General features: G+C 39.8%; 1 protein-coding gene across 4 annotated transcripts in view; it reads right to left on the reverse strand.

Moving 5' to 3' along the window:
* The window catches only part of STAT4 (signal transducer and activator of transcription 4), a 218,659-nt gene that overhangs the window by 159,729 nt on the left and 33,362 nt on the right, over nt 1-25,568 (reverse strand). For all 4 annotated transcript variants that reach the window (XM_055108904.2, XM_063595505.1, XM_063595504.1 and 1 more), the window contains one exon: nt 22,144-22,256. The gene's annotated coding sequence lies outside the window, so the exon portion shown is untranslated. The remainder of the gene's footprint in view (nt 1-22,143; nt 22,257-25,568) is intronic.

Consider the following 25,568-nt stretch of genomic DNA (forward strand, 5'->3'; position numbering starts at 1 on the left):
TGTTTTAGATATCTCAAGGGTCTGTTTCTTTTTGTTGTTTTGTTGCGCTAACATGTTATACTTGTACCACGGTTTAACCATTGACCTGTTGAAGGACACTTGGGCTGATTCCCATTTTTATAAGTAACAGCTATTTACTTTTATAAGTCAAGCTGATTTACTTGTAACAAACGTTTGTACATGGGTTTTTGTGTAACCATATGCTTTCATTTTTCTAGGATAATGACCCAACTGCAATTGCTGCTGGATTATACGGTAGTTGCATGTTTAGTTTCATAGGACACTGCCAACCTGTATTCCAAAGTAGCCATATCATTTTACATTCCCAGGAATGTGTAAGTGAGCCAATGTCACCACATTCTCCCCAGCATTGGGTATTGTCACTCTTTTTCCTTTTAGTCATTCTGATAGGTGTGTAGTGATATATTACTGTGGTTTCAATTTGTACCTCCCTAGTGATCAGCGAGGTTGAATATCTTTTTATATGCTCATTTGCTATCTCTGTGTCCTCTTTGGTGAAATGTCTAATTTTCTAACTGGAGTGTTTGTTTTTTCAAGTCCTGCATTTTGAGAATTCTTATTATAGATACCAGTCCTTTGCAAGATATGCAGTTTGCAAATATTTTCTTCCCAGTATATAGCTTTTTATCTTCTTACATAAGCTTTTGCAGCAAGTTTTACATTTTATTAGGTTCAATTTGTTGATTTTTTCCTTTTATGAATTGTGCTTTTAGTGTCACATCTAAGATCTCTTTACCTAGTTCTAGGTCCCAAAGACTTTCTACTATGAGTTTTTTCTGTAAACATTCTATAGTTTTATGTTTTACATTTAAGTCTATGACCCATTCTGAGTTTTTGTTTGTTTTGTTTTGTTTAGAGAGGGGATCTCACTCTGTTGCCCATGCTGGAGTGAAGTGGTATGATCTTGGCTCACTGAAGCACATTATTTTGAGTAAATTTTTGTGTAGAATGCAAGACTTTTGTCAAATATCCTCTTGTGTGTGTGCTGATAGATGTTCAGTTGCTCCAGCAGCATTTGTTCAGAAGTTACCTCCATTAAATTACTTTTGCAACTTTATCAAAAATCAGTTAAATACATTTGTGTGGGTCTATTTGTGGATGTTAACAGCCTTTTGCCACAGCATCTACTTCCCATGGAGAGGTGGAGAATGGAGAGTTACTGTCATGAAAGAAGAGAAGTGGAGTTATTCAGGTAATTGATCCTAATGGAGAAGCAGTGAGTGAGCACAGACCCTGGCCCTTACAGCAAACATCTGTCTGGCAATTGTTGAAACATCAGGCCTGAGCTTTTTAAAAAATCACTCTTGTTTAAGGCATGCAGCAGGAGATTGTAGTGAAGTCTCTGCCTCCCAATAGTCTCTCGCTGTTTTATCACTTAAAGGAAACAGGGCTCTTTTGATTCCCTACATCTTCTGTGACACATAATCAAAGAATAATTTTTAGTCTTTGAGCTTTCAGTGTTTGCCAGATGTCTTAGTCTGTTCCAGCTGCTATAACAAAATACCATAAACCGGGTGGCTCACAAACAACAGAAATTTATTTCTCAAAGCTCTGAAGGTTCAGAAGGCTGGGAAGACCAAGATCAAGGCACCAGCAGATTTGGTGTCTGGTGAGGGGCCTCTTCCTGGCTCACAGACAGCTGCTTTTTGCTGTAACCTCACAGGGCAGAAGGGGTGAATAAGCTATCGTTCTCTTGGATAACAGCACTTGAATCTCTTGGATAACAGCACTAATCCCATTCAGGAGGGCTATATTCTTGTAAACTAATTGCCTCCCACAGGCTTCACCTCTTAATACCATCACATTGGGGGTTAGGATGTCAACATATGAATTTTGGAGGGACATGACATTCAGACTATTGCACCCGAGACTACAATTACCACCTCCAAAGTACTATTTCCCCCACCCCAACTCCCGGGTGCTTATGTGTTTGCACGTGCTCAGACTAGGTGTCTGAGTGGGATGCCTCTTAGGTTTTTCATGCTGAGAGGTCATTATGAACCAGAGGAATCCCATAAATCATTTTCGTGAGGAGTAGCCCTGACTCACCTTACGTCAGGCAGGTACTTCACTGTATTTTCTCTGAATCAGTATGATCAGATGGCTTCTCATATTCTTTGATCATTAGGAGCAGTGTTTGGAGGATGAACTGACTCTAATCTGGAATTCTCCCCAACCACAGTTACTTTCACCTTCACTCTTTCCACCTTTACCTTTCTCTTAGATACTAAACTCTTTTTAATCAGAATAATCTACAACATAGACGGGTATACACAATAAACACTTAAAATGGCTTGGCGCGGTGGTTCATGCCTGTAATCTCAGCACTTTGGGAGGCTGAGGTGGGCAGATCACAAGGTCAGGAGCTTGAGACCAGCCTGGCCAACACAGTGAAACCTTGTCTCTACTAAAAATACAAAAAAATTAGCCAGGCGTGGTGGCGGGCGCCTGTAATCCCAGCTACTTGGGAGGCTGAGGCAAGGAGAATCACTTGAACCTGAGAGGTGGAGGTTGCAGTGAGCCGAGATCATGCGACTGTACTCCAGCCCAGGCGACAGAGCAAGACTCCATCTCAATAAATAAATAAATAAACAAACAAATACTTAAAATGTTCTTAATTAATCTTGAGAAAATGAATCACCTCTTTCTCCTCCTGCTCCGTAAGATATTTATCCCATTCTGTCCTCTGATGTCTCCCACAGCAGCCTCTTACTTCCCATGGGAAAAAAAAAAATCTCATTCTCATTCTGTCTCTCTCTCTCTCTCTCTCCCACTTCATGTCTTCCTCTTCCTCATTATATTTTAATCAAATTTCTTCTTGTCCTTCTTTCAGTTGTAGGAATCAATTCTAATTTTTGTAGTTTGAAATATTTGTGAAGACCAAAGCACCTATTTTCATCACAGATCCTTGAAATTTTAGCTTCTTAGACTACATGAAAATAGTTTCCACATGCAATAGCAAATCTATTCTCAAAATTTTTTTTAATTCAAACTAAAAAAAATTTTTTAGAGACAAAGTCTTGCTATGTTGCCCAGGCTGGCCTCAAACTTCTGGGCTCAATCATTCCTCCCACTCCGGCTTCCCAAGTAGCTGACACTATAGGCGTGAGCCACCACACCTGGCATATTCTCAGGTTTTTGGCAGTGGTAAATAGCATATGTTTATTCTGTCAGTCACCTAATAAATATATACTATCTACCTACTATGTACAAGATACAGTGCTGGCACTGGATGCTGTCAACAGTTTCTGTGCATTTTTGACTTATCACAATCCAGGCCAGGTTCATTGCCGTAAGCAACACGCATAGAGGCCAGTGAAGGACCCACTCATTATGGGGCACTTCAGGCAAAGTGTACAAAAGAGCTCCTTGCTCACACAGGAAAACAGCTGTGTGGCCCTAGGCCTTTCTGCTTAGACCACATAGTATTTATTTTGCTTTCTGAATCACGCCCTATGGTGATACCTGCAGAGTTTCTTTGCCCCCCATAAATATGTCCACCAGTCAAATGAGCAATTATTTCTCAAGAGATAATTTTCAGTCCATAACAATTAACATGCTAAGGGCTTTAATACATAATCTCATTTCATTTAATCCTTACAACATCCCTCCAAAGCTGTTATTATTATTATCCCTACTTTTACAAATGAAGAAACTGAAGCTCAGAAAATGTGTAAATAAATGAAGATCACCCAAATGATAACAAGCAAAGACTGTTTACTGAGAACTTGCTACAGTGAGGAAGTTGGCCACCATCACTTGCACTGGGCAGAGATTCTAGCAGGCAGAGGAGTGGGAAAGCTTTATAGCAGAAAAAAGGGAAGGCTTCAGGTGCGCCCCAACTGGAGGCTGTTGGCATGGGGAAGCTGTAGGTGAGACAACTAGAAGTGGGACATCCTATGTGATTGTTCAGATGTACATAGTTGGCTTTCTCTAGTTGGTCGTAAGTCGAAAGCCGGGGTGGGTGAGGGACAAAAATGTGGAAGTTGTCAGTTATTAATCAAACCCTGGCCATTTTGGGCCAATGAGAGTTATTGTTTATTTCATGGACTGCCTGCTAGACATAGTAGTCTGACTTCCTGAACTTGTTACTGTAGATAGTAGACTGACTTTCTGGACTGGTTTCCTCGGGTTGTGGGTCAGAATTTTATTTTCTATGTGTGGTGTGGCCATTGTCCTTTTGTATATCTAGTCTCTCAAGTTTTGAAACAACTTGCTCATGAACAGATTTCAGAATTAATATTGAAATTCATGATGCAATGGACAGTACGAATTTTACCATCTCAAAACATTGTCTCTGTGGAAGGACCCCAAGGAAAAGGGTAGCGGAAACAACCAAGTTGGCAGATGTGATCATGCTTCAGCTGAATACCTGCCAATAGTGGACACTGTCCATTATTTTCCCATCAAACTTCATCCTCCTTGCTAACCAAAGGCTGACTTTATTCAGTTATTAAATCACCTAGTTAGCAGTAGGATTGACTCAGGAGAAATTTACCCTTTCTCCAACTCTAGGAATCTTGTTTTTTTCTAAGACAAACAACATGTGACATTGCCCTGGTTTCCTTCCCCTCCACCCTCCAGGCATGAACACGTGACCTGATTTGGCTCAGAAAGAATGGAAGAGGATAGGAGTATTTCTCTTTCTGGCTGGGTAGCAACAAAGAAGAATATATGTGCCCCTTGTTTCTGGTTGCTATTATTGACCATAGGGCAACCAGCCTTAGGTGAAGTCAGTGCTGTGGATAACAGAATCAAAAGCCAAAAAAGAACCTGGGTTCTTTATGACATCAATAAATCACTGATTCAACCAATTTTGTAGCTGTCCTTCCTCTGGGCTTCTGTTCCATGAAATAATACATTTTCTCATTGTTTAAGCCAGTTCGAATTGGGTTTTCTGATACTTAGAGCAAAAAGCACCATAGATAACACAGCAGCCTAGCCATGAGTCTTTGCATTCATACTGTGTCCCAAGTCCAGTGGTAACACCTGTGAACATTCAATGGCGCAAGGTGGTTAAGAGACATTGCACTAGACTCAGAATGCCTGCATTTGAACCCTGCTCTACCTCTTTTAATTGCTGACTTTGGGCCAGCTACTTAGTTTCTCTGTGCTTCACCCCTTTATCAGTAAACTGGGGAAAATGATAATACCTAACTTATAGGGTTAGGATTATAATAAGGGCTAAAATATGTCAAGTGCTCAGAAGAGTGCTTGGAACATTATAACAGCATTAAAGTGTTCGTATTATTATTAAACACTTAGCAAATATTTTCTTAGCTTTCTTCCTTCCAGAATTTAAAAAAACTATATTTACATCGTTGAAACTTCATTTTCATTACTGAATAATTACATAATGATTCAAAAATCATTTTTATTACTAAAGCCACTTAAGTCCAGTTTATTTTTTACCTCTGCTTCAAATGCATAGCTGGGCTTCAGCATCACAGAAGCAATCATAAAAAAAGGATCACTCTTTGCCTCCTTTCTCTAAACCCCTCGTGTTCTGACAATTGACATTTCCACCCTGTGTGGAACAGACCCATGTTTGCTTTCACTTAGCCTCTTCTAATGTCTTTTAACCATCTTTTTTTTTTTTTTTTTTTTTTTTTTTTTTTTGAGACGGAGTCTCACTCTGTCACCCAGGCTGGAGTGCAGTGGCGCGATCTTGGCTCACTGTAAGTTCTGCCTCCTGGGTTCAAGCCATTCTCCTGCCTCAGCCTCCCAAATAGCTGGGACTATAGGCACCCAGCACTATGCCTGTCTAATTTTTTGTATTTTTAGTAGAGACTGGGTTTCACTGAGTTAGCCAGGATGGTCTCTATCTTCTGACCTCACGATCCACCTGCCTCGGCCTCCCAAAGTGCTGGGATTACAGGCGTGAACCATCTTAATAACTGCCATGTCAATATCTTCTTTTAAAATTGTTGAAAAGCTACTGCTATAGTAGCAGTGGCAATGCATTCTGAGGGAGCTGCCACATAGCCCATTCCTGATCGCACCTGTGGTCTGCACCCCTCGTCTGTGATGATATCGAACCAAGAAAAGGAAAACTTACTACCCAAGAACTTGCTCTGTGTTTAGTACTATCCTAGTTGTTTTCACTAGTTCTTGAAGAATATTTCTATTAATAGCATGCATACAATTTAAGTGATTTTTAAAGAGTTTTGTGTCAGTCAGAATAACCTAAGTTATATACAAGTAACCAAAAAGCCCCCAATTTTTGTTGGTATAGAGTAACAAAGGCTTGTCTTCCCCTTCAACCTACATATCCCCTTGAAGTAAGCGGGGGTGGGGGATCAGGGTCTATATAAGGAGTCTGCAAATGTTTTCTTAAAAGGCCACTTAGTGAATACTTTAGGCTTTTAGGCTATATGGTCCCTGTTGTAACGACTCAGTTTTGCCATTGTCATTTCAAAGTATGCATAGACAAATGGGTACGGCTATGTTCCATTGAAGCTTTATTTACAAAAACGGGTGACCACGGGCTGTAGTTAGCTAACTCCCACTGCATATCATCCTCACTCCAGGACCCAGAGTGTGAACGCACCATCATTTGGAATACTGTCGATCATGGTGGCAGAAGGGAAAAGGATCATGGAGAATCTCTCACTAGTTTTTAAATGTTTCACCTGGAAATGACCCCTGTCACTTCCACTCACATTTTACTGACATGGAAAATCATATGACCACACCTAACTTCAGTAGATTGGGGAGGAAGCTGTCCTCCTTCAGCCTAGAAGAAGAGAACAAGAAACACCAGTAAGCAGCCGTAATGTCTATCGCATGTTGCATCATTCTTCTGTTCATCTCTTTCTGTGGCTTTTTGTTGAACTTTATGTTCCTAGTTAAGGAAATGAGTTGCAAAGTTGTGGTTTACTCAATGTTCTTACAGGTGTATTGCTCAGTTTCTGGATAAGCTGGGCCTCTTTACCTCCTTTTTCTGCTTTTCTTGTCCAGGCTGTAGGCTTGTTATTACTCTTCAACCAGAGCACTACAGAGTTAGAGGGAAAGTGAAGCATAATGCAAATTCATTCACCTCAAGTGTAGTCTCTGGGCCTTGCCTTACCACACAGGAAAGTCCCTTCAGTGGGCTTATTGTCAGACTTGTCTGAAGTTTGCATATTATTGACTATTAGCTAATTCACACAGTCTATTCAGGGTAACTCTTCTTAGGGGCCAATGTCTGGCCCGTGTTGGACAGCTATATATATATATTAGAAGGGCGTGTGTGTGTGTGTGTGTGTGTGTGTGTGTATGTGTGTGTGTAGGGATGAAGATTAGAGAACCTAATTTGGTCAACCTTCTCCATAGCTTCAATTGCATCTCATTACAGTTTTCTGCTATTTCCTCTTTACATTTTCTCTCCTTTTCTTCCCAAGGAACCCCAATGTTTTCAGAGAATAAAAGTTAGGTTGAAGAGAGTAAGAGATAAAGATAACTTTTTGGTTAAATTTCCTTTGCCTTTTATATGCCTAATCATACCCTCCTCCAAATTCCTTTCTTGCTTTCTCTCTCCCTCCCTCCCTTCCTTCCTTCTTCCATTTATCTATCCATCCAATGTCCAAATGAGTGTCTATTGTTTGCCAGGCCCTGTGCTAGGCAAGTCATGGGTATATATAAATGCGGCTGACAGAGACTCAGTCCTTTGCTTTATGGAGCTAATAACTTTAGTGGGCAAAAATTATGATAATTGATAAGAGACCTGAAGAATACTGGAAACTGGAGGATTCCAAGGGAGTAGGTGGTGATGGCATCTACCTTATGGAAGGTCTTAAAGCATTGGAGGGAAGGGTTCCTGTTGTTTTGCATGAATGAAGATAGTATGAAGGGATTTTATTCAAATGTTTTTGTTCTTTAATCTTTTGCTTCCATTGTTTATGCTCCTGCCATCTTTAGTCTTGTTCAGAGAATGGCAAACAGCCAGCAAGTTCTCAGTAGATTTCCCATTTGTCATAGGTTTCTCATGTATCCGGGTTTGGCTTAAAGATCAAATTGCCTTTAGGTTGACTTCTGATCCTTGCCAGAAAGAGCTGACCCTTTCTCCACTCATCTGTGCAAACCTTTACTCAGGTGAGACTTTCACACAATTTGAATAAAAGAACAAAAACTCTCCAGTAACTAAAAGGAGTAAGAAAGGCATAACTGTTTTATTTTGTTGGCTCCAAAGCTCAAGCCTATTATTTGAAATTTTTATGTTCTCTTATCATTTTGGTTTTATTTCGTTTTAATTTTTTATGGAAAAAATGTATGTCTAATTGGAATGCAGACCAAAATAAAATTATTAGAGTGGAAAAAATATTTTAAGAAAATAACGTTTACATAAAATCAGCACAATGTCCAAACAAACAAAACCATGTATGTACAGTGAAAACACATTTATTTTAAATACTGAAAAAAGTGCTATTTCATATTATAGGATTTCCAGAAAGTATGCTCCTTTTGTTTGCTCATTAGGAAAAATTTTTGTTTTAAAATAAGATATTTTGATTTAAACTATTTCTATGTACTCTCTTAAACCAAACATAACTTGCTTTTTTCTTGATGACTCCGAGCCATGATTATTAATTCAGGTGATTCTGATTTTCTATTATGTATTGATGCCTTCATTGCCTACGAGAGAGTTGTAGGACAATTTGCCTTAATAGGAATAACAGAATGCTATCCTTTAAAAGTGTTTCCATGAAAACTTATTTATAGGTTTGGCTGTTTGGGAGTTTTGTTTTATTTAATGTCTCCTTCATTATTAAGGATGTCAGACATCCTTCCTCCCACATATTATCGTTTCTAGTAACCAGAAAGCTAACAATTTACTATTTTTTATTTATGTTGAGCATATTTATTAGGATAAACTTGTATGCACAGGTAAACATTTAGAATAAACTAACAGTGGCTAAAACAAAAAAAAGAAACTTATTTACGTGCCATGCATAAGAATTCCAGAGATATGTAGCACAAGACCAGTATGGCACATTTTGAATTTCAAAGGCATTCAGGCTCCTTTAGCTCTCTGCTGAAATATCCATAGGGTGTAACTCATGTGTCCAAGATGGTTCCTAGAGACAACAGACCAGAGTTCCAGGCAGCAGACTGGAAGGCAGGAAGGCAGGAAGGCAGAGGGCTGGGTCCCACCATGGTGGGGTACAACCTAGACTTCCTTTACAACAACATTTCTGCTTGTATCCCATTGCTCAAAAGTTTGTCACACTTATAGCTTTAAGAATACTGAGAAATGTAGTTTCTACCTGAGTACATGAGTTCCTTGAATAAAATTGAGTTTCTGATAACAAGTAAAAATAGAAGAAGGGCTGTTGGGGTCAACCACTAGCAGCTTCTGCCATATTCCAATATCAAATATCCAAACCTATTAGAAAATTATGGGCCGGGCCTGGTGGCTCACGCCTGTAATCCCAGCACTTTGGGAGGCCGAAGCGGGTGGATCACAAGGTCAGGAGATCGAGACCATCCTGGCTAACATGGTGAAACCCCGTCTCTACTAAAAAATAGAAAAAATTAGCCGGGCGTGGTGGTGGGTGCCTGTAGTCCCAGCTACTTGGGAGGCTGAGGCAGGAGAATGGTGTGAACCTGGGAGGCGGAGCTTGCAGTGAGCCGAGATTGCGCCAATGCACTCCAGCCTGGGAGACAGAGCGAGACTCCATCTCAAAAAAAAAAAAAAAAAAAAGAAAGAAAGAAAAGAAAATTATGTAGGGATTTTGAGTAATGTGGATTTCTTCTAGGAAGTAAAATGAATGGCATTTAGTGCATGGACTTACATATTTTAATCATTGTAAGGCCTTCATTTTTTTTTCCAGATTCTCTGGGTTCTGAATACATTTGCTACATAAACGGCATTTGAATAACTGAGGTACTACTGTGGCTGAAATGAATACTTCTATATAAAATCCTGTAGCAGAATTCAAGATATTCTACTTTGCCATATCACGCCGATGCATTCCAAAGTTTCCTCTCAAAATATGTGCTTCCAGTATGTGCAAGAATTATATATGGCCTGAACAATTTGGATTGGATCCTTACATTCAGTTACATCCACTTCCTTTATCACTGTTTCTCAGCTTACACAATTTATGCCAGGACTTACTAGAAATAATTTTTTCACATTACATTACATAACTCCTAGAGTATAAACAAAACCTTCTATTTGGAGTATTCCCTAGATCTCTCTAAATTGATTCCTTGCAATGTTTGAAAGCTTGGAGTGAAGAAGGTATTCATGAAAATAAGACGTCAATTTGTGTGTTTGATATATTTGTGTTTGGCAAGGATTGCTATGGGCATTATTTCTTTGGTTCCCCAATATTTGGTTTAAAATCAGAAGCAACATTTGCATTAGTTAAACATGGATCCGATTTAGAGCTGGGTCTTTTGCCGCCATCTTCTTAAGTGAATTAGTTCTCTGGGTAACTCTCATGGTGGCACTCATAGACCTTTGATGAATTGCACAGGCTGGATTTGAACTGCCCTGATCTAGCTGTGCCCACGAATGTGGCTTTTGTGTCTGAAGCAAATGGGAAAATTGGAAATAATGTTGAGCTCACTGCAGAGCTGATGAGCAGCTGTTATGAACTAATACAGCTGCATGGGTTGTGTACAACTACCTTACCAGGTGTCAGATATTTTGAGTATCTTCCTGCTAAGGATGGGTAGATCATTCTAGTTAAATGTCAGGGACTCCTGATGTAGGATTTCCAGCCTTCTGAGAAGAAAGTGGCTCCCTGGCCCTCCTGCCCCACAACCATCTCCTGCATCTCAAGCTGTCCACCATAGTAAGAGTCTGCAATCCCAGCCAAGCATGAGGAGACAGGTGCCTGAGCTGGGGCAGAGGATGCAAAGTTCTTTGTCTTCTACATTTGACATAATAACCTGTGTTCACTCTGTTTTGCTCTGGCATCTTAGCCATTCCTTGCCTTAGTGAATTCACATGATGTTTTAGCAGTGAGAGTAGATGCTTTCTTAATGTAGCATTAAAAGTAAAAGGGGATGGACACCCTAAATACCCTGACTTGATCACTAAAATTATACACATGTAAAACAATTTTTATGTACTCCATAAATTTGCACAAATATTTTAAACAAGTAAAAGTTGAAGTAACAAGAATAGCACAGGGGCTCCCCTGCCGCACCCTCTACAGCCATGCGCCATCACTGTGCACTCACTCATGACTGCAGGGGAAGAGCCTGCTCAGCACTGGGGCATGATGAGAGTGGCTGAGACCCAGTCCCTGCCTCACGTGCTATAAGCTAGTGGTGGAGATGGGAAGAAGCTATGGTGAGTATCATGAGGGACTTATCTTGACCTGATCCAGCTCCAGCTGTGGAGGAGCTTGGGTTGACATGGGGCAAGAAGGGAAAGGATGGGTGTATTAGTTTGCTTGGGCTGGCATAGCAAAATGCCACAGACTGGGTGGCCTAAACAACAGAAATTCATTTACTTGCAGTTCTGGAGGCTAGAAGTCCTAGATCAAGGTTTTGACTGATTCAGTTCCTGGTGAGAGCTCTCTTCCTGGCGTTCACTTGGCCTCTTTCTTACCATGTCCTCACATGGTGAAGCAAGACAGACATGTCTGGTATCTCTTTTTATAAGGACACAAATCCTGTTGGATAAGGGACCCATCCTTAAGACCTCACTTAACCTTAATTACTTCTTTAGAGGCTCCATCTCAAAATACAGCCACACTGGTGATTAGGGCATCAACATATGAATTTGGGGAGGGACACAGAAATTTAGTCCATAATAACAGGTTTGAGATGAAATGCCCAGATGGATCAATCCACCTCTGAAATTTCATTCTTGTTGTCTGAAAGATTTACATAAAAACCAATGGCTTATTCACTTCAATATTCTGACTGGCATGGCTCCCCCACCTCCTAGCTTAGAACCTCAGCCTCAGACCTACTTCCACATGAGGAGACGGAGGATGCTCATGCCAGTTCTAGAAGGAGTGACTGCCTGAGGGGGGAGTTGAGATAAAGATGTCCTGATTGAACTCGAGACTGCACTCAGGAATGACCCCATGTCCAGAGCTGGAACCAGACAGACCTTGGGACTCAGATAATAATATTTAAAATAGGAAGTTATCCAAAAAATATGTCATATGTGGTTGCTGTAGAGTGGGTACAGGGGACATAAAAAAAAATAGAGGGCTGTGTAAAGGTAAAGATGTAAGGAATAAAGGAGTCTGGCTGAAGAGCAAGATCCAACTGAAGAGCAAGACTTACACCCTACACAAAGACCCCCTGTCTGTCTCTCCCCTAGCCATCAAAGCTGCCATCAGGGTTCACCCAACAAGATTTTTCATGTCTCTTTGTGCATGTGAACAGACACCATGGGAATTTCTTGTTCTCCTCATTCCTCCTGATATGGTTCAGCTGTGTCCCCATCCAAATCTCATCTTGAATTGTAGCTCCCATAATTCCCACGTGTTGTGGGAGGAACCCAGTGGAAGATAATTGAATCATGAGGGTGATTTCCCCCATACTGTTCTTGTGGTAGTAAATAAGTCTCATGAGATCTGATGATTTTATAAAGGGTTTCCCCTTTCACCTGGCTCTCATTCTCTCTTGTATGCTGCCAGGTAAGCCTTCTGCCATCATTGTGAGGCCTCCCCAACCACGTGGAACTGTCGGTCCATTAAACCTCTTTTTCTTTATAAATTACCCAGTCTCAGGTATGTCTTTATCAGCAGCATGAAAACAGACTAATACACCTCCCCAGCGGGTCATCCAGAGCCAGCACCTGGAAATGGGGGAAGCAGGTGTGGTGGACTGAACCAACAGTGGACGGAACTTTGACCTCTGGACATGTGTTATAATGCTTTCTAGGTCCTGGTTCCTAGAGAGAGGTTAAGAGTTCTACAACTCCAGAAGAAATATAGCCCTCTCCTAGGTAAGCCATGTAGCACAGCTCCAGAGGGTGCAATTCCCACTGAAGTCTGTGAATTATGCCCATGGTGTTGTGCAGTGTGCATGCTGCATGACCACTCACAGTGACCCTGCCTCTCCCGGTGATTCCTAGTCCCAAAGGAATCAATCACTGTACTCACCATCTCTGGCAATAGCAGGAATGGAAACAGTGCTAATAATGACAAGGCCAAGATTTATTCAAGTGCTTATGCAAAGATATATTATTTTGCATACCGTTTTATTGCACATATTGGAAGTGACTTTCACGGATCTCCACTTTTCAGATTCCTTCCAGCTTTGCCAGGGGTAATTTGCCCAAGAAGCACAATTATTTATTCCAATTAAATGCTAATTTCACTCCCTTGAATCTAAATCTAAATCTTCTCTAGGAAAACGAGGTTAATAATTCTTCTATTAACAAGGATGACTTGATCTAGTCTACAGTGGGCTCAAAATGTGCAAAATTATTTAAATTAGGGCGGGAAGCTAAAAAATATCCCTGATGTCTTCAAAGCAACAAGATTTTTCCTTAATTATTTAAAATTTAGCAGTGGTGTGTACTATTATTGAGTCTCTAAACCAATGGTTCTAAAAGTGTGGTTCCTAAAATTGTATCATCAGCATCACCTGGGAACTTTGTTAGAAATAGAGTCTCAGGTCCTACCTAAGACCTGCTGAATCAGAAACTCTGGGAGTGGGCCCAGCAACCTGAGCTTTAACAAGACCTCCAGATGATTCTGATGTACATGCCAAGTTTGAGAAGCAGTGTTCTGGATCTAAGATAGTGATGCTAGTCTTGGCTGTATGTTAAGATCACTTGGAAAGTTCTTAATATGATGCCCAGGCCACAGCTCAGGCAAATCAGAATCTCTGGGGGTGGAGCCCAGATGGAATTTCCCCAGGTGATTGCAACGTGCATCCAAGGTTAACAACCATTGCTTTACAAGCAATAATTCTAAAAGTTAAGTGTGTGTGAAAAAGACTTGAGATACTTGTTAAGGATAAGACGTGCTCCTGGGGATTCTGATTCGGTAGATCAATGGTGAGGCTCAGGAATTCATATTTTTAGCCAGTAGTCCAGGTAATGCTGCTGCACAAGATGCATGGGCCACCCCACAAGGAACACAGTATACTTAAGAGCCAGACCGCTTAAATAGTCTTGAGGAAGGACTGTGCTTACTAGTGGGAAGTCAGAAACCGTAGCTCTGAGGAGTTAGGGTTGTATGTCAAGAGACTTTGACAGATGACTGCATGAACAAGGTAGGAAATGGAACTGTAGGTGCAGAAAGGTAATGAGGCTGTTTAATTGTGATGTACTTGTCAACCAGTACCTTTATTTGTCTTGGGAGCTCATGAGCTCTCTTTGTGAGAGAGACTGACCCAAATTACCCCTTCCATTGTATGGTTCTGTGCTGGACACCTTGGCTGGCACACCCTAACAAAGTGAATCCAAAAACAAGAAGCAAAGTAGTCACATGAAAATAACACAGATGGGTGGGGCATGGCAGCTCATGCCTGTAATCCCAACACTTTGGGAGGTCAAGGTGGGTGGATCACCTGAGGTCAGGAGTTCGAGACCAGCCTGGCTAACATGGTGAAACCCCCATCTCTACTCAATGATACAAAAATTAGTCAGGTGTAGTGGTGGGCGCCTGTAATTCCAGCTACTCGGGAGGCGGAGGCAAGAGAATCGCTTGAATCTGGGAGGCAGAGGCTGCAGTGAACCGAGATCATGCCACTGCACTCCAGCCTGGGTGATAGAGTGAGACTCCGTCTTGAAAATAAAAAATAATAATAAATAAATAAATAACACAGACTTTGGAGTCAAGCAATTTGAATTTGGATTTAGACTTGAATCTGCATGTCACCACTTGCTGTCCGTGTGGCCTTGGAAAGTTACTCCTCTCTCTGACTCTGTTCTGATCTGTCAAACAAGAATATTGATAACTACCTTACAGAGTCATTATGAAGATTAACATGAAAAGCACTCAGCACCCAGTTGGCTCACAACAAAGGTTGATTGTTATTTTGAAGTGTTAAATGTCCCATCACCATTTATCAACCAGAGTCTGTGTTCTAATTTACTGTACCGGATGCTGTCCAGTAGTTGTGACATCTGGGAAATTCCTCCAGCTCCTCTGCATTGACTCACAGAATTCACAACAGGAACAGACATGAAAACTCGCCATAATCTTTTAAACTAAGTAAAAACAACTAAGACTGGATAATGTAGGCAATGTTTTTTATCTACATAAGCACTGCACTTGATTAAGTCCTCTGAACTATTCTCCTAGCATCAGTTGAGCAAACTATACCCATAGCAATTTGGCTGGTAAAAAGTTAACTTGGGAAAAGAATCTTAAGTATCTTCCCAGCTGTGTTCTAATTGCATGTTTAGAAAGAGTATGCATACATTTTTTAGTGTGGTAACATCAAGGATAGATGTTGCTAAAGAGAATTTTAAGTGATTCATGCCCTGTTTTCTTATTCAGGAAAGCTTTTTCTAACTTTCTTCTGATAAGCCTACAGAAATAAAAGAGAATATGGCAGAGGAAGGCATTAAGAATTAAAGTTGGGAAAGTATTCAAGAAGTTACCCAGTTTATTTTTTGAGTTTCAGACAGAAGGGTCTAGCCTGACCCTCATAAGGATCAGATGAGGCAGATGGAGGCACCTCGTCTCTCAACCTAAATTCTTAGTGAAGTCCCTTATGGCTCAGCTGCAAGCCTCCTGCCACAGGACATGCACATTTCCTCTAGTGGGTTTGGGGGTGGAGAGCAGCTGGTATCACTCTCTTCATAATTACCCCGTATACTTAAAGAAGACAATTGAGTCATCCTTTATCCTCTTTTTTTCCAGGAAAACATCCAGTTCCTTAAAACTTACCTCATAGGTTCTGTTTTCCAACCCTTTAATCATTGTGTCTTTTGTGTGCCCTGGCCAAGTCCCCTGCTTCCTCTTAGACCTGGACCTGGTCCCTGAACAAGGACCTGACTGTGCTGACAGGAATAGGAAAGCCCCCCTGTTTCCACACTCACTTGTAAGCCAAGAAAGTAGGGAACAGCCATCCCTGGCATTATTCTAGGTGTGGGAAACTCTGCTGTCCACAGGGACAGGCAGGAGCATACACAGCATGGGTGAGGATCGTGTCAGAAGGAAGAATGTGCACAGCCTGGCCAAAGAGGCCGGCCCTGCTTGGTTACAGTGGTCTGCTGCCCTGAGGCACATTGTTGCCAGGTCTTCTGATTTTTCTAGAAAAGTTCAAAATCTGGACTTTAAAAGTATCTTCTTTTTTTTTTCCAATGTTGTCTACCATCTCAAAAATATTTAAACAATCTGTGGGCAAATAAAACATGTCTGGAGGCTGAATCGGGTTCCTGGGCCTCTTAAGAAATTCTATTCTATGGCTGCATAGTATTCCATGGTGTGCATGTGCCACATTTTCTTAATCCAGTCTATCATTGTTGGACATTTGGAATACTATGCAGCCATAAAAAATGATGAGTTCATGTCCTTTGTAGGGACATGGATGAAATTGGAAATCATCATTCTCAGTAAACTATTGCAACAACAAAAAACCAAACACCGCATATTCTCACTCATAGGTGGGAATTGAACAATGAGATCACATGGACACAGGAAGGGGAATATCACACTCTGGGGACTGTTGTGGGGTGGGGGGAGGGGGGAGGGATAGCATTGGGAGATATACCTAATGCTAGATGATGAGTTAGTGGGTGCAGCGCACCAGCATGGCACATGTATACATATGTAACTAACCTGCACAATGTGCACATGTACCCTAAAACTTAAAGTATTAAAAAAAAAAAAAAAATTCTATTCTAGTTAATGTAGTATAAACAAAGGCCAGTCAGGTGTGGGTGGGAGCCTGGGGACAGGTTAGGAACACAGATAGAAGGGCAACTCATGTTTAGCAAGAAAGAACCATAATAATGAACAGCTGTAAACACTCATTTAGATGAGGAAAAAAGAATTATTAATAAAGTATTGAAATAATTACCATTTTAATTCAGTGCCTGGAGTATAGTAAATGTTCAATAAATGTTTGCTAATAAATACCTTGCTTTTTAATATTGTTTTGCTGTTATGAAATACTTTATAATTTCTCTGCTTCCTTAGAACAACCTGAGAGGTAAGACTATTATTCTTCCCATTTTCATTACCTGCAGAGGTCATGCCCCTAGGAGCAGCAGAATGGGAGCTTCAATCTGCATGCTTGATTCACTATTTCTCCCTCTCGGATCTTGTCTTCCCAAAACCTTACAGGTGGGTATCAGTGGACAGCTGGGTATGTAATGTGATCTGAGAGCCCACCCTCCCCTCTTTCCTACAAAGAACCACTTCTCACACGTAGTTAAAAAACAAAAACAAAACTGAAAGCAAATAAAAGGATCATGAAAATTAGGAATTCCCCTCTACTCTCCTCCAGCCACCAAGCTCTACAGGAACTCTCTAAAGACAATCCCCTTTTACTTTTCTTTATTATTATTATTTGTACAGACAGGGTCTTGCTCTGTCGCCCAGGCTACAGTACAGTAGCACGATCATAGCTCATTGGAACCTCAAACTCAGGGACTCAAGGATCTTCCCACCTCAGCCTGCCAAGTAGCTGGGACTACAGGTGCTCACCACACCTGGCTAATTTTTTAATTTTTTGTGGAGACGAGGTCTCACTATGTTGCCCAGGCTGGTCTCAAACTCCTGGGCTAAAGTGATTCCCACAACCTTGTCCTCCTAAAGTTCTGGGATTACAAGCATGAGCCACCACACCCAGTAAAGACAACTCTTATAATCAGCCTATGTAAATGTATAGGTATTTTATGGGGTGTATGTATGTGTTTCTGTGTGTGTGTTGGTACATAAACGGTAAGATTTTATAATTTATTTTTTTTCTTTTTTTCTTTTTCTTTTTTTTTTTTTTTTGAGACGGAGTTTTGCTCTTGTCACCCAAGCTAGAGTGCAATGGTGTGATCTCAGCTCACTGCAACATCCGCCTCCCAGGTTCAAGCAATTCTACTCCCTCAGCCTCCCGAGTAGCTGGGATTACAGGCGCCCACTGCCATGCCCAGCTAATTTTCATATTTTTAGTAGAGACAGGGTTTCACCATGTTGGCCAGGCTGGTTTCAAACTCCTGACCTCCTCTGAAACATGTGCTGTGTCCACTCAGGGTTAAATGGATTAAGGGCGGTGCAAGATGTTTTTGTTAAACAGATGCTTGAAGGCAGCTTGCTCGTTAAGAGTCATCACCACTCCCTAATCTCAAGTACCCAGGGACACAAACACTGCGGAAGGCCGCAGGGTCCTCTGCCTAGGAAAACCAGAGACCTTTGTTCACTTGTTTATCTGCTGACCTTCCCTCCACTATTGTCCTATGACCCTGCCAAATCCCCCTCTGCGAGAAACACCCAAGAATGATCAAAAAAAAAAAAAAACTCCTGACCTCAGGTGATCCGCCTGCTTCAGCCTCCCAAAGTGCTGGGATTACAGGCGTGAGCCACCGCACCCGGTCTCTTTGCTTTCTTTTAAGTTAAGACTGTAATTGGAATAACTTTCCACATCAATACATATGGAACTGCCTTCTTTTTAACCAAATCCTTGATGGATTTAGGTTTTAGTCTTTTATTAATAACGTTTCAGTGAATAACCCTCACTGTGCATCATTTCACACATGTGGAAGTAAATCTATGGAATACAGTTAGAATTACTAGATTCAAGGATGTGCAGGTTTTTAGTTTTTAAAAACTAAATTGCCAAATTGCCCTTCATAAAGCCCACATTATACCCTCACAATCAATGTATAGAGTGCTATCATCCTATTTCATAAAAACTTTACTTTTCGGTTTATTCATCCACCTCCACGCTCACACACTCAATAGCCCCAAACTGTTCAGCTTCTGAAATGCAAAATTCAAACGTACACCTCGTCCATAACTTTTATCCAACTACTCCCATTACACCCCCACGCCTTCCCCAGTAGTTGGTTGCTGCATTCCCTTCCTCTTCCCATCACACCTAGCTCTGTGATCTGTCACTTCATCCTGAATCAGGCCAACCATTGCCACCTCCAAGCCAACATCCTAGCTACCAAGTGCTCCTAGAGAGAAATTACTCCACCTGGGCTGCTCCAAATTCATATTCCCCAACCTCACCTGGGCCCTCTGCACTGCTCCTTGTGATCAATGCTCCCTTCCCCGGAAGAGTTTTCAAAGCTTTCCATTCTCCTCGGAACTCCCTCCCCACCAACGGATAGCCACCCTTCCAGCTTCCTCGGGGAAATGATAATCCCATTTTTCTTCCCCCTCTCCTCCACTCTTCCTCTCTCCCTTCTCCTTTCCCTTATCATTTAAGCCTCTTCTAGCCTCTGTCATCTAAAAAGCCTCTCTCTTGACTCTGCTCTACCTCTTCCTGTCACTCTCTCGCCTCTCGCCCTGTTCACGGCCTCACTTCCTGTGAGAGAATCCACGCCGTGATTATTCCACCCCATCTCACATTTAGTCTCCAAACCTCTGAAGTCTGACTTCAACCATCACAATTAAACTTGCTCTCGTATGCACCCAGTAAGCTGACAGTAATTACTGTCAACCTTCTGCCACTTGACCTCGCTGCAGCATTGGACACTCTTCCATCCTCCTTCATGAAATGGCCTTTTGTTCCTTTAGCTTCGGGCGCCTCATCTCTTGCCACTCACCACCTCCTGTCTGTGCTGCAGCCTTATTCAGCTCTTGACACTTCCTCATGTGGTGGATGGGGTGTTGACTCCTCAACTCTCCGAGTGATTAGTGTAAACCAAACATAGTGATCTCACTCCCCTAGCTAGCAATTTGATCCGGAAGAAGTATGTGACCCAAGCCTGGCCAATAAGAAGTTGTCTGCTTGGGATCAAAAGAGATTTTTTTATTATTATTATTCCTAAAGGGTCATGTGGGAAAGACAATATATCTTCTTATGCCGAGGATGGAGCAGAACACAGGGAGGAGGGAAGAGCCAGGAGAACACAGAGCAGAGGAGCTCAGCCATGTGGACTCTGCCTGAGGCCACACTGCAGAGGACCTCTTGTTATGTAAGATCCTAAATTGGCTCATGGCTTAGCCAGCTTGAGTGAGGCTTTATTTGCTTGAAGGCATTTGAACCTATACACCATATTCACCTCTCCATTTGTATGTGTTGTTTCTTCTGCCTGGAACCTTTTTACGACCATTTATCTCCTCTTTCCTACTCATCCATGAAGCCTCAACTCAGGCATACTTCTACCAGGGGGCCATCTATGGTCCCTCAAGAGAAGGCATCTTTCCTTTGTGCTCCTATAGTACTGCGTGAGAACAGAAGTATAATAACTTACTTGGGCCAGTGTGGTGGCTCATGTGGGTAATCCCAGCACTTTGAGAAGCCAAGGTGGGGGAGAACTACTTGAGACTAGGAGTTCGAGACTAGCCTGGGCAACAAAGCGAGATGCCCCCCAACCCTGTGCATTTCTATACAAAGTAAAAAGAAAAAAAAATAGCCTAGCACAGTGGTGTGCACCTATAGTTCCAGCTACTTGGGAGGCTGGGGTAGGAGGATTCTTTGAGCCTATAAGTTGGAGGCTGCAGTGAGCTATGATTGTGCTACTGCACTCCAGCCTGGGTGACAGAGCAAGATACTGTCTCAAGGAAAAAAAAATGACTTGAACATAACTCCCACTAGACTGTAATTCTTTGAGGAGGGAGATGACTTTTAGCACCCAACACAGTGCCTGGCACATAGTAATTGCTCATTAAATATCTGCTAAAAGAATAAATATTACTTTCATTGATCTAACCATCACTTTTTATGGTAATAACAATATTGGCAAAGACTCATGGAAATGAGCACTTCCCACACTCATAGCTGATGGTAGAATTTTTCTAAATTGCAACTTGACAATATGTTTTAGAGTACAAAAAAAAGTATGCCAGAATGCCACTTCTAAGAATTTATCATTACAAAATAATCAAGATTTATTTATATATATGTGCAGGACTGTCTTGTTCTTAATGGTGAAGCATCAAAAGCAATCTACAACAGTAGAGTGGACTGGTTAAATGAATTCTAGTATATCCAAATACTGCAATACTATGCAGCCAACATTTTGTGTTTCTGAAAAATATTTAATCATTTGGGAAAATATTTACATTATATCATTAAGTGAAAAAGCATGTAACAAAAGCTATAACCAAGTGTGGTTCCTATTTTTAAAATGTACATGAACAAAGAAGACTAAAGTAAGGAACAGTGGCTGACACCTGTAATCTCAGTTCTTTTGGAGGCTGAGGTGAGAGGATCACTTGAACCTAGGAGTTTGAGACCAGACTGGGCAACATAGTAAGACCCTATCTCAGCAACAACAAGAACAACAGCACAATCAGCCAGGCATTGTAGTGCGTGCCTATAGTCCCACCTACTAGGGAGGCTGAGGTAGGAGGATAGCTTGAGCCTGGGAGGTCAAGGCTTCAGTGAGCCATGACTGTGTCACTGCACTCCAGCTTTGGTGACAGAGAAAGACCCTATCTGTGAAAAAGAAAGAATGAAAGAAAAAGACTAGAAACTGTGTACTAATATTTCCATAGTGATTGTCTGAATGGTAGGATTGTAATTTTAATTTCTTCTTCATGCTTTTCTAAATTGTCAATAATAAATATGTATTTTTAAAAGCTGTTAAAATTAATATTAAGAATAGAAAAGAAAGGTGAGAAGAAGGAAGGAAGAACAGAGAGAGGTGAAAAGAGAGGAGAGAAGGAATAAGACGGGACTCTGAATCAGGATAATTGAGTTTTAATCCTAGCTTTACCATTAAGAGGCCATCCAGTTCAGGCTAAGTCATTTAGTCTTTATTCCTCATATCTCACTCAGCAAATGGGAATAATAATATTTACCCTACCTTATGGAATTTTTTTCAATACAAAAAAGTATATGAAGGGGCTTTGAAAAAAATGTATATATTTTGTAATATCAGATGGCATTTTTATTCACACAGATACTGTTTAATCACAGCTACCCTTTCTATAATTTAAGCCCTTAAACACATTTTTTATCTAAATATGAAATCTAATCCATTATTTCCTATGTGGCTTTCCAAGCATTTGAGAGATGTCAAGAGTTTCATTCAGTCAATAAAGGTGTCTGTTTTATTGAAACAAAAAAATAAAAATTTCTTCCACTTACCAAAATGTCTGCAATCCCCATCTTCCTCATTCCTTTAAGTTGAAGTACTGATTGTTGCATGCCAAAATAAAAAGTTATATAAAAACTGGAGCATTTCTTTCATGCTTTACATTCTGTAAGATAAAACATGTGACCAGTGGTTTGTAAAGAGAATAGAGAAGATGCCTTGAAAAGCTAAGTCATAGATCACCACTTTGGGGAAAAGTACTTTCCATTTCAACGAGAGAATCTGAATATCCAGAGGTTACCTTACAACCTCAGGTACTTGGAATTACACAACTTAATAGCATTTAATATTCTCTATGGGTTAGCCTCAAACTGCTGTTATAAGATTATTATGTAAAACACATACTACCCTTTAGCCAAACTGGAATACATTAGACTCTTATTGCTTGAAAATATAACATTTATTTTGTATTTTTGCCAATCAAATAGGTATAAAATGGTATCTTATTGCATTCTTGATTGGTATTTCTCTCATCACTAATGATACTAAACATATGTTTGTATGTTTGTATTTGTTTCCTTTTCTGATAAATGTCTTTTATTATCATTTCTTTTTCTTATTTTGTGTATTTTTTCTTGTCGATTGGTAGAATCTATGTATTCTTGATACTAATAATGTGTCTATTGCAAGTATCTTTTCTCAATTTGACATTTTTCTTTTTATTTTAAGATATCTTTTGATAAACAAAATATATTAATTTTAATACAACTGATCAATGTTTGTAGCAGACATTTTTGAATAATCTTGCATATCTTTCCCTATCCTAAGGACTAAATCATATTTATTTATATTTTCTAATATGAATTTTAAGGTTTTATTTTTCAAATTTAAGTCCTTAATCCATCTTGAGTTGATTTTTGTATGTGGTAAGAGTAGGAATCTAATATCACTTTTTTGCATATTTTTATTTTCCTACTGACCTGATATACTACTTCTGCCATCATCAAATTTTGATTCACGTGGAGGGATGTTTCTAGGCTCTTTATTCCACTGGTTAATTTGTCTGTCCCTTCACAAATACAAACTTATCTTAGTAACTGTAGCCTTATAATATAATCCTTATATCATTTTTTTAGGCACCTTAGGGTTTTCTATGCAGACAGTTATTGTGCATGTGTGTTTTACCATCTTCCTTTGTAATTCTGTAGCCCTCTGATTTTCTTTTCTTCCCTTATTACATTGGCTAGGACCTCCATCATGATATTAATTAGAAATGGTAACAATGGACACCTTTACCTTGTTTCCAATCTTAGTGGGAAAGTATTCAGTTTTTCACCATTATGAATGATGTTATCTATAGGTTCTTTGTAGATGGCCCTCATCAATTTGAGGAAGTTCCCTTCTATTCCTAGTTTGCTGACTATATTTATCATGGCCCAGAGGTGAACTTTTTCAAATGCCTTTTCTGTATCTATTGGGACAACCATATGGTTTGTTTTTTAATACACTTATGTGGTGAATTGCATTTATTGATTCTTGAATGTTACAGTATACTTACATTCCTGGTATAAATTCTACTTTTTCATGATGTATTATTTTTTAAAAATATGATTAAAATATGATTGAATGTAGTTTACTAATATTTAAAAATAATTTTACATTTATTTGTCTTTGTATTCTATTTATCCCATCTGTTCTTGGATTCTTTTTTTCTTCTGCCTAGAAAACTTCCTTTAACAGTTCTTGTAGAGAACATCTATCTGCTGGTGATGAATTCTCTCAGGTTTTGTTGGTCTGATTTTCTGGATATAAAATTTTACACTGACAATTTTCTTTTTCTTTCAGTACTTTAAAGATGTCAAATCATTTTCTTAGTCTTATGTAGTTTCTGACAATGAGTCAGTTGTTTTCTATCTTTGTGCTTCCATGTCTTCTTTCCCCTCTATGCTTACTCTTCTTTTTTTTTTCTTTTTTTCCTTTTTTAAAAATTATTATTATACTTTAAGTTTTAGGGTTTTCTGTCAGTGATTTTCAGAACTTTATAATGTGCCTTTGTGTAGTTTTTTGTTGTTGTTGTTGTTTACTCTGCTTGTGTTTGATGTAATTTTAAAATATGATTGTTTATACTTTTCACTATATTTTATATTTTTTAGTCATTGTTTCTCTAAACTTTTTTGTCTCTCCATGTCTCTCCTCTCCTTCTGGAATTCCAATTGCATATATTTTAGAAAACTTGATATTGTCCCACAGATCAATGATACTCTGTTATTTTTTTCTTCAGTCTTTTTGTTCTCCATGTAGTTCATTTTGGATAGTTCTGTCTTCAAATTAACTAACCTTTTCTTCTGAAGTATCTTGTCTCTTAGTAATCCCATGCAGTAATTTGCATTTCATGTATTATAGTTTTCACTCCTAGAAGTTTAATTTTGATTTCTAAAATATCTTGTATTTATCTTCTTATCATTTTAATGTTCACATTGGGGACTGCATTTGGAGTCTCATACCACCAGGCTCAGTTTGGGCTTTTTCTCCCCGCACTATGGCCTGGAATCTCGTTCTGAAATAATCACAGAGGTTACCCTGACTATTGTTCAGTGTCTAAAAACCATCAAAGTATATATATTTGCCTGTTTTTTTAGTGATTTAATGCAGGAGGGCAACCCAGTCCCTGTTACTTCATTATAGCCATAGCCATCATTTGGGAAATATATTTTTGCTGGGTATAGAACTCTAGGTTGACAATATTTTTGCTTTCAACATGTTAAATTATGTTTTGATTTTCAGCAGGTTAGAGATGTTATCTTCTGGCTCATGGTTTTGACAAGAAATTAACTATTATTCTGTTTCCAGTGACTTTTATCCCTGGGAATAGGCCAAATTTTCCTGCTGCTTCTCATGTCTAGTATTTTTTATTGGATGCTGGACATTTTTGTTCTACATTCTTGTATGTCTGGATTTTGTTTTCTTTCCAATTTCTGTCTCCTCAACTTCATGAGATATTTGTACTTTGTTTGGATTCTCCTACCTGTGGCATGGTCCAGAGTGTGTCTCCATATAGAAAGCCAGAATGATCATAGGACCACTTTATTTGATTTCTTTTCCTCAGGGATCACTTACATGTGCTGCTTATTTTCCAATATCTGAAGGTATTGTTTTTCTACATCATGTTCAGTTTTCTAGTTGCTCACAGTCAGAGTGCAAGTTCAGTACCAGTTACTATGACACTTTTGCCAGAAGCAGAAATTTCATTACCTTATTAAAAATAACTATCCAACTAAAAGCAAATAATAAATAAGAGTTTCCACACATTAACCAAAGAAGAGTTTGTCATGAAGCATGAATTATCATTAATCCAATCCCACACCCCTGAAGTCCTTTTCAAAATAAGTTTTTTAAAAAGCAATTTCACATTTGTGTTTCCTAGTATTGCACACAATGCTGAAAGCCCATATCTTTAGCAATATATAATTTTTGCTAC

The sequence above is a fragment of the Pan paniscus genome, chromosome 13, assembly GCF_029289425.2.
Source record: "Pan paniscus chromosome 13, NHGRI_mPanPan1-v2.0_pri, whole genome shotgun sequence".
Lineage (NCBI taxonomy): Eukaryota > Metazoa > Chordata > Mammalia > Primates > Hominidae > Pan > Pan paniscus.